The following is a 15,110-nucleotide window of genomic DNA, read 5'->3' on the forward strand; positions in this document are numbered from 1 at the left end:
AATCTCTATGGACTAATGGTTGCTTTGAGTTATTTGAAGGTTTTGTCCATAGGCTTTTCTTGGAGTACATGTGTTAGTTTCAAGGAGAGTTGGTGTCGAGCAAGGTGCTATTCAAGGAATTATCCAAAGAATGGTCATGTGAGTGTTGAGCATATTGCAAGCATGTCTTGAAGAAGAATATTGTGTGATCATTCATGTCTACCTTCAAGACATCATCCAAATGAAGAGAATTGGAAAGATTCAAGGTTGATCAAGATTAAGTCAAAAATGAATCAAGTTGATCAACACACAAAGCATACAAGATGTACTGAGGGATCAAGTGATCCCATGGAATGGTAAGCATTGTCCATTACGCTTTGTTTGCTAACCCATGGTTTTCATGAGAGTTCTTTGTGGGGTTAGGTTGCGATGTGCAAGTTCAAGTGGAGCATCACGAAGAGATCAAATGCTTGAAGCTTGCCGTCCATTATGGTAACAATGGATTTATGACGATGTGCCGAAGAGTGGCTCACCCATAGTGGAGTATGGGGGAGCAATCAACTAGTCTTCATCGAGACAACACAATCAAGAAAGGTGGTCCAACTTGAGGAAGTCAAGATCGTCATCATCTAGCTCAAGTGGACTATGTGCAAGACAAAGGTTTGCCCTTGATAGGTTTTCTATTTTACCGGTCTCATAGTGGTGGTTGGGAGACCGGGTTATAGGATCGGTTGCAGTACTATCAAGGGGGGCTCTCGATGAGTAGCTTGATCGTATCGTTCGTAGAGAGCTCAAACCATTACATCCTTGCATCATCTTTATTGGTTCTTGTTTGGTTCTTCTCTTTGTGAGTTTTGGAGCTTATGGTCATCTTGGTGACAAGCTCAAGTTCATGGAAAACGGAGTTCACTCGCATCTTCTATGATGTTTTCGATGTTGGAGGTCATGCTGTTTTGATGCTACTCGTCGTCTTGTATCCAACAAGCTTAAGTTTGCTCAATTCAGAGCTCGTATGAAGAAGTTATGGCAGTTCTGATTTTCTCCTTGCGGTAGTACCGCTTATAGCGTCAAGTGGTAGTACCGCTCCAGTACCGCTCTACTACCGCCTCGATTTTGGGTCCTGCACTTTTCGTGTCGGGTTTAGCAGTAGTTGCACGGCATTAAGGCACGGTAGCACCGCCTATAAGCGGTAGTACCGCTCCGGTCGGGCGGTGGTACCGCTACTGCATTACTGCCGTCGTACTCTGCTCTGCCCTGCCTCTTTTGGTCCCGTGTTCTGCTCCTCTAGCGGTAGTACCGCTGGGGTGAGCAGTAGTACCGCTTATATGCAGTACTACCGCCCCAAGGCTCATGTTTTGTTTCTCCATTTCCCTGCCTCTTCCGCCCGAGCGGTAGTACCGCTCGTGTGTGGGCTGAGCACATAACGGTTGGATTTTTCCCTTCCTATAAAAGGGGGTCTTCTTCTCCAATGAACCTTATCCTTTGAGCTCGTGTTCTTCCCCCATTGTTGACCTTCTTCGAGCTTTCTAACTCTCAATCCCTCCATGGATTCTTGCTTGTTTTTGAGGGAAAAGACAGAGGAGATCTAGATCCACATTTCCACCAATCACTTTCTCCTCTATCTGAGGGAAACCCCTTGGATCTAGATCTTGTAGTTCTTCGTGTTTTCTTCTTCGTTCTTCCTCTCATTTTCCTCCCTAGCATTTGTTGCTTCGGTGGGATTTGGGAGAGAAGGACTTGGGCACTCCGTGTGCCCTTGCCATTGCATTTGGTGCATCGGTTTGAGTTCTCCACGGTGATACGTGGAAGTTACAAGTTGAGAAGCTTATTAATCTTGGGTGCTTGGTACCCTTGAGCTTGTTCCTCTTGGGTGCTTGGGCTCCCTAGACGGTTGAGGTCACCTCGGAGCCATATTCCAATGCGGTGAAGCTTCGTGGTGTCGTTGGGGAGTTAACCCGAACCTTGGTGGTGTTCGGAGCTCAATCATTGTGGTGTAAAGCTCCGGGCAAGCGTCGGGGTCTCCAATTAGGTTGTGGAGATCGCCCCGAGCAATTTGACGGGTACCGGTGACCGCCCCCAAGGGTTGCCAAAGTGTACGGGTTCGGTGACCGCCCCCAAGGGTTGCCATTTGTATGGGTTCGGTGACCGCCCTCAAGGGTCCCTTAGTGGAATCATGACATCTTGCATTGTGCGAGGGCATGAGGAGATTACGGTGGCCCTAGTGGCTTCTTGGGGAGCATTGTGCCTCCACACCGCTCCAAACGGATATTAGCATCTGCAAGGGTGTGAACTTCGGGATACATCGTCGTCTCCGCGTGCCTCGGTTATCTCTTACCCGAGCTCTTTAGTTATGCACTTTACTTTGTGATAGCCATATTGTTTCTTGTCATATATCTTGCTATCACCTAGTAGTTTATCTTGCTTGGCATAAGTTGTTGGTGCACATAGGTGAGCCTAGTTGTTGTAGGTTTTGTGCTTGACAAATTAACCGCTAGGTTTATTCCGCATTTGTTCAAGCCTAAACCGTAATTATTTTAAAACGCCTATTGACCCCCCCCCCTCTAGGCGACATCCACGATCTTTCATCTAGTATGAAGTATAAGACAAGAATAAAAGATAGGCCCTTCGCGGAGGGAAGCAGAGGTTGTCATACGTTTTTATGGTTGGATGCACGAAATCTTAATGCAAAAGAAAATCACTTTATATTGCCACTTGTGATATGGACCTTTATTATGCAGTCCGTCGCTTTTATTTCTTCCACATCACAAGATCATATAAAACTTATTTTCTCCACACTAATAAATCATACATATTTAGAGAGCAATTTTTATTGCTTGCAACAATGACAACTTAGTTGAAGGATCTTACTCAATCCATAGGTAGATATGGTGGACTCTCATGGCAAAACTGGGTTTAAGGATATTTGGAAGCACAAGTAGTATCTCTACTTGGTGCAAAGAATTTGGCTAGCATGAGAGGGAAAGGCAAGCTCAACATATCGGATGATCCATGACAATATAATTTATTTCGAATATAAGAAAGCATAACCCATTACGTTGTCTTCCTTGTCCAACATAAACTCTTTAGCATGTCATATTTTAATGAGTGCTCACAATCATAAAAGATGTCCAAGATAGTGTATTTATATGTGAAAACCTCTCTTTCTTTATTACTTCCTATTAATTGCAACGATGACCAAAACTATGTTTGTCAACTCTCAACAACTTTTATTCATCATACTCTTTATATGTGAAGTCATTACTCTCCATAAGATCCATATGATCTCTTTATTTCTTTTTATTCTTTCTCTTCTCTTTTATTTTTATTCCCTCAAGATCATAGCAAGATAACCAAGCCCTTGACTCAAAACTAATCTTTACTATATATATATATATAGCTCACGGACTCGATTACATAGAAGGATCATAAAGCGAAACTCAAAAGTAGATCATACTAAAACTTTATTCTACTAGATCAAGATATAACCAAAAGATCGAACTAAGAAAAACGGTAAAGATAAAAGGTGTGATGGTGATACGATACCGGGGCACTCCCCCAAGCTTGGCAGTTGCCAAGGGGAGTGCCCATACCCATGTATTTATGTCTCCTTCCTCGGAGGTGGTGATGATGGAGTTGTTGATGATGTAGGCTTGTTGTCCATCTTCCAAGGCATAGGCTCACCATCATAGAAGGATGATCGAGTCTCCGGGATCCTCGAATCTGCAGCCAAACTCATCCTCTTGAATCTATATTCGTACTCACAGTTTTGGTTTTGCAGGTCATAGATCTAGGCTTGGAGATGCTCGATTTTCTCGTGAAGCTTGAAGATGGTCTCCCCGATGTTCCTGGCATCTAGCTTGGTGTTGTTGATGAACTCCGTGATCATTATGTGGTTGGCGTCGAGTCCACGTTCCACCATCTCCTGGCACTTGAAAACGTGTTGCTCCATTGATTCGAGTCTTGTCTCCACGCTTCCGGTCCTCCTTGGTCCCTCCGCATCTCAATGGTTTGAGGGTGTTGCAGCACCTCCGCGAGGTAGGGGTTGATGACGTTCTCGAAGAACTTGTCCTTGGGGGCACTTGAAGACGTCATAGCGATCTAGATCTGTCAAAAAAACAGCTCAAAACAAAGACAGGAGATATTTGCGTGATACGGTGATCAAAACCTTCGGGAGATTATATAATGAATTTTTTCCAACCAAAAGAAGTATCGCACAAGAAAACAGAGTCCAGAGGGCACACGAGGTGCCCACGAGGCAGGGGGGCACGCCCAGGGGGGTAGGCTGCACCCTCCACCCTCGTGGATGCCTCGTGTCCTTCCCGGACTGCTTCTTATTTTCCTATTTTCTTATATATTCCAAAACATAGAAAAATTGCTATTAGAACTGTTTTGGAGTTGGTTTACTTACTGTACCACATACCTCTTCCTTTTCGGAGGCTGAAACGTTCTGGGAGGTGGCCCTTATATACTCCTCCGGGGTTACGGTTTCAATAACATTAGTTTCAACATTTATAAGATTACCTGAGATACAATGTTTGATTCTTTGACCGTTCACCACCCTCGGATTTGTGCCTTCGAAGTTGTTGATTTTTATGGCACCAGAACGATAGAACTCCTCGATAACGTAAGGACCTTCCCATTTAGAGAGGAATTTTCCTGCAAAAAATCTTAAACGAGAGTTGTATAACAATACATAATCACCTACATTAAACTCACGTTTTTGTACCTTTTTGTCATGCCATCTTTTAACCTTTTCTGTAAATAGTTTGGCATTCTCATAGGCCTGGGTTCTCCACTCATCAAGAGAGTTGATGTCAAATAGTCTCTTCTCACCAGTAAGATTGAAATCATAATTGAGCTCTTTAATGGCCCAATATGCCTTATGCTCTAGTTCGAGAGGTAAGTGACATGCTTTACCATAAACCATTTTATACGAAGACATACCCATAGGATTTTTGTATGCAGTTCTATAGGCCCATAATGCAGCATCAAGTTTCTTGGACCAATTCTTTCTAGATCTATTAACAGTCTTTTGCAGAATTAATTTAAGCTCTCTATTACTCAATTCTACTTGACAACTAGACTGTGGATGATAAGGAGATGCAATTCTATGATTAACATCATACTTAGCAAGCATTTTACGAAAAGCACCATGAATAAAATGTCCATAAGCCTCGGAGTGACACTTGCGTAGGATCTGTTCCTGTTCATGCTTAGGTACAACATCTAATAACACAATCTACTCCTTCTTTATAAAGGTGTGGGTCATCCCAGAAGTAATGTCTTAAATCATAGAAAACCTTTTTCTTTTGTTGATATGTGAAACTAGGCGGTATAAATTTAGCAACAATGTAATTAGCATAATCAGCATACCATGGAGTAGTACGAGAAGCATTTATGACAGCTAATTGTTCATCAGTAAAGTTATCATCAATAGGTAGTGGGTCATTAATAACTTTCTCTAACCTAGACAAGTTGTCTACAACGGGGTTCTCAGCTCCCTTTCTATCAATAATATGTAAATCAAATTCTTGTAGCAAGAGAACACATCTTATAATTCTAGGTTTAGCATCTTTCTTTTCCATAAGATATTTAATAGCAGCATGATCAGTGTGAACAGTCACTTTAGAATCAACAATATAAGGTCTGGACTTATCACAAGCAAATACAACTGCTAAAAAATCTTTTTCAGTAGTAGCATAATTTCTTTGGACATTGTCTAGAGTTTTACTAGCATATTGGATAACATTCAATTTCTTATCAACTCTTTTTCCTAGAACAACCCCTACAGCATAATCACTAGCATCACACATAATTTCAAAGGGTAAATTCCAATCAGGAGGCTGAACAATAGGTGCATAAATCAAGGCTTTCTTAAGTATTTCAAATGCTTCTACACAATCATCATCAACGACAAAAGGGACATCTTTTTGTAAGGGATTAGTCAGAGGCCTGGAAATTTTTGAGAAGTCCTTGATGAACCTCCTATAAAACCCGGCATTACCAAGGAAACTGCTTATACCTTTAATGTCCTTAGGACACAACATCTTTTCAATAGCATCAACTTTAGCTTTATCAACTTCAATGCCTCTTTCAGAAATTTTATGCCCCGAGACAATGCCTTCATTAACCATAAAGTGGCACTTCTCCCAATTCAAGACAAGATTAGTTTCTTCACATCTCTGCAAAAATCGATCAAGGTTGCTTAAGCAATCATCAAAAGAAGTTCCATACACAGAAAAATCATCCATGAATACCTCAACAATCTTTTCACAAAAGTCAGAGAATATAGCAGTCATGCATATTTGAAAGGTAGCAGGTTCATTACATAAACCAAAAGGCATACGTCTATAAGCAGAGGTACCAAAAGAGCAAGTAAAGGTGGTCTTTTCTTGATCCTCTTTTGACACACGTATTTGAGAGAAACCAGAATAACCATCTAGAAAGCAAAAATGTGTGTGTTTAGATAATCTTTCTAGCATTTGATCAATAAAAGGTAAAGGGTAATGATCCTTTTTAGTAGCTTTATTTAGTTTGCGGAAATCAATTACCATTCTATAACCTGTAACAATTCTTTGTGGGATCAATTCATCTTTATCATTAGGAACAACAGTAATACCTCCCTTCTTAGGGACACAATGGACAAGACTTACCCAGTGACTATCAGCAACGGGATAAATTATACCTGCGTCAAGAAGCTTTAGTATTTCTTTTCTTACCACTTCTTTCATATTAGGATTTAACTATCGTTGGTGATCAACAACCGGTTTAGCGTCTTTCTCCAATTTTATTTTGTGCTGGCATAGAGTGGGACTAATGCCCTGAAGATCACCAAGAGCATATCCAATAGCTGCACGGTGCTTCTTCAAAGTTTTCAATAATCTCTCTTCTTCTTGCTCTAAAAGGTTAGCACTAATAATAACATGATATATCTTATTTTCATCAAGATAAGCATATTTAAGAGTATCAGGTAATGGTTTAAGCTCAAACACGGGATCACCCTTGGGTGGAGGAGGATCCCCTAAGATTTCAACGGGCAAATTGTGTTTAAAAACAGGTCCCTGTTTAAAGAATACTTCATCTATTTCCCTTGTTTCATTCATAAACATATCATTTTCATGGTCTAGCGAATATTGTTCTAAAGGATCATTAGGAGGCACAACAATAGAAGCAAGACAAGTAATTTCATCTTTACTAGGCAATTCTTTATCATGGGGTTGTTTATGAAATTTAGCAAAATTAAAATCATGAGACATATCCCCTAAACCAACAGAAACAATATCCTTTTTGCAGTCTATCTTAGCATTAACAGTATTCAAGAAGGGTGTACCAAATATAATGGGACAAAAGTCATCTTGTGGGGAACCAAGAACAAGAAAAACAGCAGGATATTTAACTTTCCCACACAAGACTTCAACATCTCTAACAATCCCAACAGGTGAAATAGTATCTCTATTGGCAAGCTTAATTGTAACATCTATCTCTTCTATCTCAGCAGGTGCAATATAATGCATAATTTCTTTGTATAAGGAATGAGGTATTGCACTTGCACTAGCACCCATATCACATAAGCCATGATAGCAATGATCTCCTATTTTAACAGAAATGACAGGCATGCCTACAACAGGTCTATGTTTATTTTTAGTATTGGGTCTAGCAATTCTAGCAGCTTCATCACAGAAGTAAATAACATGCCCATCAATATTATCGTCCAAGAGATCCTTAACCATAGCAACACTAGGTTCAACTTTAATTTTCTCGGGAGGGGTAGGTGTTTTAGCATTACTCTTACGAACTACAGTTGAACTTTTAGCATGATCCTTTATTCTAACAGAGAAAGGTGGTTTCTCAATATAAGCGATAGGAACAATATATAGGATCAACATTATAAGTGATAGTCTTTTATTCAACTTTAATAGGTTAAACTACTTTTACTTCAATGGGAGTATTATATTTAAACTACTTCTCCTTAGGGAGATCAACATGAGTAGCAAAGGATTCACAGAAAGAAGCTACTATCTCAGAGTCAAGTCCATATTTAGTGCTAAATTCACGGAAAACATCGGTATCCATAAAAGATTTAACACAATCAAACTTAGGGGTTATACCTGACTCCTTACCTTCGTCAAGGTCCCAATCTTTAGAGTTGCATTTAATTCTTTTCAATAAATCCCATTTGAATTCAATAGTCTTCATCATAAAAGAACCAGTACAAGAAGTATCGAGCATGGAGCGATTATTGAGAGAAAGTCGAGCATAAAATTTTTGAATAATAATTTCTCTTGAGAGCTCATGATTGGGGCATGAATATAACATTGAATTAAGCCTCCCCCAAGCTTGAGCGATCCTTTCTCCTTCGCGAGGCCAAAAATTATATATATAATTATGATCACGATAAACAAGATGCATAGGATAAAACTTCTGATGAAATTCCAATTTCAATCGGTTGTAGTTCCATGATCCTATATCATCACATAGCCTAAACCATGTCAATGACTTTCCCTTCAAAGATAAAGGGAAGACCTTCTTCTTGATAACATCCTCGGGCATACCTGCAAGCTTAAATAATCCACAAACTTCATCCACATAGATTAAGTGCAAATCGGGACGCAATGTTCCGTCTCCTATAAAAGGATTACCTAGAAGTTTCTCTATCATACCCGAAGGAATTTCAAAGTAACATTTTCAATAGGTTCAGTAGGTTGAGGGGCAACTCTTTGCTCTACTGGTCGGGGTGAAGATACCCCGAACAAACCCCTCAAAGGATTATGTTCTATAGTAACAAGTGACAGTAAATTTCAGCACACTTATATAAATTTTTCCTTACCAAAGGCGCTTCACTCCCCGGCAACGGTGCCAGAAAAGAGTATTGATGACCCACAAGTATAGGGATCTATCGTAGTCCTTTCGATAAGTAAGAGTGTCGAACCCAACGAGGAGCAGGAGGAAATGGTAAGCAGTTTTCAGTAAGATATTCTCTGCAAGCACTGAAATTATCGGTAACAGATAGTTTTGTGATAAGGTAATTTGTAACGGGTAACAAGTAATAAAAGTAAATAAGGTGCAGCAAGATGGCCCAATCCTTTTTTTTAGCAAAGTACAAGCCTGGACAAACTCTTATATGAAGAAAAACGCTCCTGAGGACATATGGGAATTATCGTCAAGCTAGTTTTCATCACGCTCATATGATTCACGTTCGTTACTTTGACTCTTTGATATGTGTGTGGACCGGTGCTCGGGTACTGCCCTTCCTTGGACTAGCATCCCACTTATGATTAACCCCTTTTGCAAGCATCCGCAACTACAGAAGAAGTATTAAGGTAAATCTAATTGTAGCATGAAAAATATGGATCCAAATCAGCCCCTTATGAAGCAACGCATAAACTAGGGTTTAAGCTTCTGTCACTCTTGCAACCCATCATCTACTTATTACTTACCAATGCCTTCCCCTAGGCCCAAATAATGGTGAATTGTCATGTAGTCGACGTTCACATGACACCACTAGAGGAGAGACAACATACATCTCATCAAAATATCGAACGAATACCAAATTCACATGACTACTTATAGCAAGGCTTCTCCCATGTCCTCAGGAACAAACGTAACTACTCACAAATCATATTCATGTTCATAATCAGAGGGGTATTAATATGCATAAAGGATCTGAACATATGATCTTCCACCAAATAAACCAATGATACGTCTCCAACGTATCTATATTTTTTGATTGTTCCATGCTATATTATATTCTGTTTTGGACATTATTGGGATTTATTATACACTTTTATATTATTTTTGGGACTAACCTATTAACCGGAGGCCCAGCCCAGAATTGTTGTTTTTTGCCTATTTCAGAGTTTCACAGAAAAAGAATATCAAACGGAGTCCAAACGGAATGAAACCTTCGGGAACGTGATTTTTGGAACGAACGTGATCCAGAGGACTTGGAACCTACGTCAAGAAAGCAACCAGGAAGGCACGAGGTAGGGGGCGCGCCTACCCCCCCCCCCCCAGGCGCGCCCTCCACCCTCATGGGGCCCATGTTGCTCCACCGACATACTTCTTCCTCCTATATATACCTACGTACCCTCAAACTGCCAGATACGGAGCCAAAACCCTAATTCCACCGCCGCAACCTTCTGTACCCGTGAGATCTCATCTTGGGGCCTTTTCCAGAGCTCCGACGGAGGGGGCATTGATCACGGAGGGCTTGTACATCAACACCATAGCCTCTTCGATGATGTGTGAGTAGTTTACCTCAAACCTTTGGGTCCATAGTTATTAGCTAGATGGCTTCTTCTCTCTTTTTGGATCTCAATACAATGTCCCCCCCCTCTATTGTGGAGATCTATTCGATGTAATCTTATTTTGTGGTGTGTTTGTTGAGACCGATGAATTGTGGGTTTATGATCAAGTTTATCTATGAACAATATTTGAATCTTCTCTGAATTCTTTTATGTATGATTGGTTATCTTTGCAAGTCTCTACGAATTATCAGTTTGGTTTGTCCTACTAGATTGATCTTTCTTGCAATGGGAGAAGTGCTTAGCTTTGGGTTCAATCTTGCGGTGTCCTTTCCCAGTGACAGTAGGGGCAGCAAGGCACGTATTGTATTGTCGCCATCGAGGATAACAAGATGGGGTTTATATCATATTGCATGAGTTTATCCCTCTACATCATGTCCTCTTGCTTAAAGCGTTACTCTGTTCTTTTGAACTTAATACTCTAGATGCATGCTGGATAGCGGTCAATGTGTGGAGTAATTGTAGTAGATGCAGGCAGGAGTCGGTCTACTTGTCTCGGACGTGATGCCTATATACATGATCATACCTAGATATTCTCATAACTATGCTCAATTCTGTCAATTGCTCAATAGTAATTTGTTTACCCACCGTAATACTTATGCTCTCGGGAGAATCCACTAGTGAAACCTATGGCCCCCGGGTCTATTTTCTATCATATTAATCTTCCATCAACAAGCTATTTCTTGCACCGTTTTTATTTTGTTTTATTTACTTCGCATCTTTATCATAAAAATACCAAAAATATTATCTTATCATATCTATCAGATCTCACTTTCGTAAGTGACCGTGAAGGGATTGACAACCCCTTTATTATGTTGGTTGCGAGAATTTTGTTTGTTTGTGTAGGTGTGAGGGACTCGTGCGTGGCCTCCTACTGGATTGATACTTTGGTTCTCAAAAACTGAGGGAAATACTTACGCTACTTTGCTGCATCACCCTTTCCTCTTCAAGGGAAAACCAACGCAGTGCTCAAGAGGTAGCAACCAACTAGCATCAACTACAAGGAGTAATCAACAATACTAGCAACCCACAGGTACCAATCTGAGGTTTTGAGACAAAGATTGGATACAAGAGATGAACTAGGGTTTGAGATGAGACGGTGCTGGTGAAGATGTTGATGGAGATTGACCCTCTCCCAATGAGAGGATCCATGGTGATGATTTCCCCCTCCCGGAGGGATGTTTCCCCGGCAGAACAGCTCCGCGGGAGCCCTAGATTGGTTCAGCCAAGGTTCCGCCTCGTGGTGGCGGAGTTTCATCCCGAGAGCTTGCTTATAATTTTTTCCAGGGAAAAAGACCTCATATAGCCAAAGATGGGCACCGGAGGCCTGCCAGGGGGCCCACGAAGCAGGGGGGCGCGCCCCCACCCTCGTGGATGGTGGGTGGCCCCCCTCTGGTGCTTCCTTCGCCCAATATTTTTTATATATTCTGAAACTGACTTCCGTGGAGTTTCAGGACTTTTGGAGTTGTGCAGAATAGGTCTCTAATATTTGCTCCTTTTCCAGCCCAGGATTCCGGCTGCCGGCATTCTCCCTCTTCGTGTAAACCTTGTAAGATAAGAGAGAATAGGCAAAAGTATTATGACATAATGTGTAATAACAACCCATAATGCAATAAATATCGATATAAAATCATGATGCAAAATGGACGTATCACTTCACCATCGCGGTTGGTTGGTAGAGGTATTTTGCTATATCTCCCCGACCTTTGAACGCTGCCGCGAGCCGGATAGTGCCTTTTGCCATGCTTGTTTGGCTTTTTGACGCTACGGCCTGGTTGGCTAGCATATATGTTGCAGGTGCTCGTTGATCGCACTCTTCCATGGACCGTCATTCGTCTGGTCGGTACACTTGGTTTCCTTCTTCTCATGTGCTTCTGAGTGGGAGTGCCCGATTCTGATGGGTTAGGTTATTTAGCGTGGAGGGTGCGGGCGGGTTTTCTATCAACCCGAAAGGAGTATGAAAAAAATTAGATTCGATTCACCTGCTCAATGAACAACTTATGTATTGTCAAATGAAAACATGACAAACATCATTGTTGTCTGATGTTAGTAAATACAAGCCAAATACAGACGCAATATGAACATAATCACTAATTCACGAAAAACATCCTTCTAATAGCTCGCCTAAATTCTTGGTTGCATTTGTTTTTGCCCTTTGCGTATCATTCATAAAATATGTTGTTTATAAATTGCTTTGCTTCTTGCCTCCAATTGGACATTGCGCCAAGGGCCTAACATGTCATCTAGTATATTTAGATGCTAATCGCATCTGCAGCACCATCCCTCAAATGCCCACATGCGTACGGACCGAGTTGTCCGGATGTAGTTTGCCATCCAACGGGAATCCGTATTTTCCCGTGGACGTGTCCGCTTATCCAAATTCTCGCAAACTAGACACAAACCGGGGGAGATTTGCAGACATTCGGACCTCTGCCACGTTAGACTTCGACACCCCCGGCTCACTCAAATCCCCCCATTGGACCACTTTTCTTCCACTCCCCCCTTGCTTTCCATCCACACCCTCCTCGTCAGTTGCCGCCGTTATACCTCTTCGGCCGTTACTCATGCATTGTTCGGACGTCCACAACCCCCACGCACGCGCCTGTCCACCTTGGACTATGCCACCGTCCATACAAGATACATCCGCAGCTAGGTACTCTTCGCCCTCCTACCAACACCTTCCATGAAGGACACCTCGCCCGACAGGTATTGGGTCAAATTCCATTGAGTGTTTGTTTACCTTCTCATTGTTTCCTAGAGTAAGCACAATGGTGGGATGCTCAGTGATGGAGGGTAGTTGATATGTGATGCGTGGTTGGTCGTATCTGCAGACTTTGTAAGCATGAGGCAAAGGGGCTCGACCTTTTGGCGAAAGATGCATTCTTTTTTTTTCATGAGCAAAAGCACTTCACGCCCTACTACTTGAACGTGATTCATGAAGGCAATGTGAACCGTGTCATGTTCTACTGCAGTGCGATTGCACGGTTGGAGAGCATATGGCCACCTGGTGCGTCGGCGTTGGATTGTAAGTTTTGCTTTTTATTGCTCTATATGTTGGTCAATTCATTGATTCACTCACTATTGTTACTTGATGTTTATTGAATAGCCCGTCCGCATTGCCGTGATGTACCACTTGAGAAAGGGCATGCCATTCATGTTGATGCATTATTGGATGGCATCGCGCGTGGAGCGACATGTGCGGATTCGGACTCGAGAATCGTTGGGTTTTGAATCGATGAATTCATAAACTTGTTGAACATCATGTTATCTCAGATGAAATATTTATATTTGAACTATTGTTGCACTAGAGATTTTTGCATGTTATTTATGGATGAATGGTGCTATTTTCTTTAGTTATTTTGAGTGTCGCGGACTTAAAAACAATGTGTCTGTTTTAAGGGATGGTGTGGAGCCTTGAGGTGCGTTAGAGTTGTGGGGGTCGCAGTGTTCTAAGTGTATATATAGTCATAATGCGCTGGCTGGTTTTCTTTGTTCTCATAAGGTTTTAGAAGAAGATATTATTTCTTTTACGTCTTCTATCTTTTTTGTGTATTTATCTACTGGCTCCAATGTTTTTTATTTTTATTTTCCTTTTCAATTTTGTTTATGTTTTTTTATTTTTTATTTTTATTTTCATTCATTATTTTCCACACCTAATTAATGAGCATTTTAAAAATCATGGCCATTTTTTAAAATCCATTCATATTTTTCCAAATCCATGAATATTTTCTACATTTACGAATAATTTTAAGTTCATAAAATTTTATAAAGTGTGTGAACATTTTTAAATTTGCAACAAATGTATGAAAATGAATTTTTTTAAAAATTCATGATTTTATAAAAAAATGGTTTCTTTAATTCTCAACATTTTATAAATATTTTTAAATCTAAGTACATCATTTGATTTAACCTTTTCAAATAAAAAATGACACCCAATTTTTCTGAGCCAGAAGAAAAAGAAAGCAAAGTGAGCGAGTGGAGCTATGATCCAACCCGAGCAAGAGCTTCATGGGCTGGCCCACGTACGTGGCATAGGAGCAATTCCATGGTTTCATCATGGAATGTGATCTCCCAAGCGCTCACACTACCACTACTTGGATACCACTCAAAAAAAAACCACTACTTGGATGACACTTAAGGCCAAAACATTTAGGGACCCAAACATTTAAGGACACAACAACAGGCAACAATCAGCTCCACTCTCATCTTACGATAAACACCGTCTCCAACAATAGCCGAACGTGATGTATATATGAATAAAAACAGTTTTGCTAAAGCACATTTAGATGTGCCATTAGTATTGTACATCTAAGTTATATATTATTGATCTTACATTGAGATTCGTGTAAATATTTTTTTTATGTTTGATTCACTAATTTAGATGTGCAATTGCTTTTATTTAGATGTGCAATAACTAAAAGAGAAAAGTATATTTTTTGTCCATCAACTTTTGGTGAAGTCTAGACTTGGTCCCTCAACTATAAAACCAGACAACTTGCACCCCCAACTCTTAAAACCGGACAAGTTTCGTCCCTTGTTTTCTACTGTCCCGGTATAGGTGCTGGCTCAGCGTGTTTTTGACCTGTCTTCATCCACATGGCGCTATTTTTCTCTCATATGTTGCTCTTCTTCCTCCTTACTACCCGGGCATTCCATCGAACATTTGGCGCGCGCCTGCTCCCATGCTCAAGGCCGTCGGTGGTCTCGTATGGCTCTTATACTGCTAGCCGGAACCATGCTACAATGCTTCGAAATACACATCACCAGTATAACCGTTGCCGCTCTCGGTGCTCCATCTGGACACGGTCTCGCCGCTGCTAGTCGCCC

This window comes from Triticum urartu, chromosome 3, assembly GCF_003073215.2.
Source record: "Triticum urartu cultivar G1812 chromosome 3, Tu2.1, whole genome shotgun sequence".
Taxonomy (NCBI): Eukaryota; Viridiplantae; Streptophyta; class Magnoliopsida; order Poales; family Poaceae; genus Triticum; species Triticum urartu.